The sequence below is a fragment of the Mercenaria mercenaria genome, chromosome 13, assembly GCF_021730395.1.
Source record: "Mercenaria mercenaria strain notata chromosome 13, MADL_Memer_1, whole genome shotgun sequence".
Taxonomy (NCBI): domain Eukaryota; kingdom Metazoa; phylum Mollusca; class Bivalvia; order Venerida; family Veneridae; genus Mercenaria; species Mercenaria mercenaria.
The window spans coordinates 37,349,013-37,351,727 of NC_069373.1; positions in this window are offsets into that span (position 1 = coordinate 37,349,013).

Consider the following 2,715-nt stretch of genomic DNA (forward strand, 5'->3'; position numbering starts at 1 on the left):
ACTTGTGAGGAAGCCATCCAGCTGGCTTACGGAACGTCGATGGTTCTAACAAGGTGTCCACCAGTGATGAAATAATGCACGGATGGGAAGCTTGGGTCTTCCTCCACCATCAAAGCTGGAAGGCCGACATATGACCTATATTTGTGTCGGTGCACCAATAACCCCGACAAACAAACATAAATAATTTATTCATCCTGGCACTGATGATTACAAATATGATTGAATTATACACATGTGGCAAAAAAAAATGAATATGCACAAATGAATAGGTAATGGATCACAAAATGCTTGTCAAGGCACATGATTTCATGCACACTGAAAGAAATTCACTTCAGATGTCTACATTAATGAGGACATATGATTTAGAGCCAAAATCCTGCATGTTGTTTTGCATAGTTGAATAAAAAACTCTACCATGTGGAAACTTCTGTGACATGTTTTTTCCCCAAATAGCTAAAAGCGGAATTAAATATTTCAGGATTGAAGGACAAATGAATGACACAAAGTGGTCCCAATTTATACCTGGTCCCCATAAATTCTTTTGGTCAATTAAGTCCGTCAGGTGAAGTTGGGATATATCTGAGGAAAGGCTATCCCCCAAAAAAACCTGCGGCAAGACCGAAGCTTACATACAAACTCATTTTCCTTTACATACATATTTCTTTCACTTAATTATAAACATCAGCTACATCTTCTTTTTTCTTAGAAAGAGGAACACAACTGGTAGTTTTTAGATAACCAAGTATTCTCGAACTGAAAGGCAGATACACCAGACACACGGATTGTTGTACCCCTTTGAAAATGAAGAGCGACAAAGCTTGTATGTACGCTTTAATTATTGATACTTGATTAACCTCCCCTTTCAGGATACGGATATGGTTATTGTTGTTGGTAATACTGTCTTTGTCGGACCTGGTGAATCTGAGACATTAGGTTCTTAAATTCTTACTATATCTTTATCGACCCAAGGCACTGACCATGCAGAGGTGGTGTCCATATTTTTAAGTGTTTGTCCATAATGTAAAACCACACCTACTATCTGTATATAATTAGGAGCAGAAAGTGATTTTTCAGTTTTACACGTGAAATAGTAGTTCCAAGTCGTTCATACAATCTGTTATAATAAGTCATATTATGGTGGACAGTTGTGTGTTTTGGTTTAGTTTTGGTTTAGTTTTGTTGAACACTTTGGTTTAAACAATATTTATTGACATTATTGCAATTGTTTCATGATTACAAATAGCAAAATGGAGGATTGAGTAGGAACCTGTAAGCATTTTTCAGAAACTTGTTCCCTATACATAACCTAACTACAACGGTTACAAAATTAATGACCCATCGAACATGTTCTGCTAGAAGTTTCTTCGTTTTTCCATATGATATAAAACATAAATTTGTAAAATAGGTTGGAAAAAACTTCATTTTATTTAAACTTTCAACTGTTTATATTAACAAATCTAAACTGTAACAGCTTTATTAAGTATTAATATAAAAAGGATGGAATTAGGAAGAAAGAAGCGAAACAGAAGAAATGAGGTTTATAAATCAAGAATTTCTCTTTGGAGGAAATTTTAAAGTTATGTAGTAGGGCTAAATGGCAAAGAACCTGGGATACAAAGCTATTATTACTTAAAAAATAAAACTATGTATCCAATCTCTTATTCTGTACATATTGATGTTCATGTAGAAATATTGAATTATTTAGTGTGCTTGTAATTGGGAAGTCACTATTATAACAGTGTAACAGGGGTTACTGGCCTACATTCTCTTTGATACAGGGCATGGAACAGCTGAAAAAGAAATTCTATTTATTTTTACCTCACTACATACACAAAATGGATTGTGTACAATATTTTTGTGAGAGCACTTTCATCATGCATTTCTAGATTTTATTTTTATTCATTAATACCTACATACGCTCATTGCTCAACTGCAGGTTTCATGTGCTCTTTAACAAAACGGATTATTTTTACATGTAACATAACCTCTCAGTATTGTTTTTATTTTTGGTAAGAATACATGTTATTATAATTGGCTAGGTTTAGTTTTAATATCATTGAAATTCTCTCCAGTATTAAAAATAATATTTCAAGATTTCATTGTTTAGATGGACTAAAATAGGAATGGAATTAGAATAATGTGACCCAGAATATCTTTCCATTGCAGGATCGACTGGTTGGCTTATTTTGCATTGTGTGTGCCTCTTGTTATTTTTTGCGGCTCTCAAGATATTTTTCCTTTACTTTAGTATAATACCTTTGAATCAAATATTCTGTTTTGCAAAGGTAACCAAGTTCATTTTTCAAGTATCAATATTGTAAATGTCTTTCCCCAGTTTGCACAAGTTTAGTACTGTTTTCATGATTTAATAACTTAGTTTCACCTACTGAACAGATTTCAGGACGAGTGTACAAACAAAGAAATGCATAAGTTCCTTTTTTCTGTGTCTAAGTTCGCTACTTGAAATTCGTGTCTACATTTCATCGACTACCTTTTTCCGCGACAGAGCAAATGAAAATTTCACTTTTTTTTGGAACGGTTTCTACTTTTATGACTACAAAGGTATACGTTTAATATGAAGACATGCCATTAAAATTATGTAGACCCGTTGCATGCAGTCGTTTCCAGTGTTTGACACACACTGTGATTACATCATAAATATCATAGCCGGTGCTGAAAAATATGCCCTTATAACACAAAAATAAAGTAAGTAAG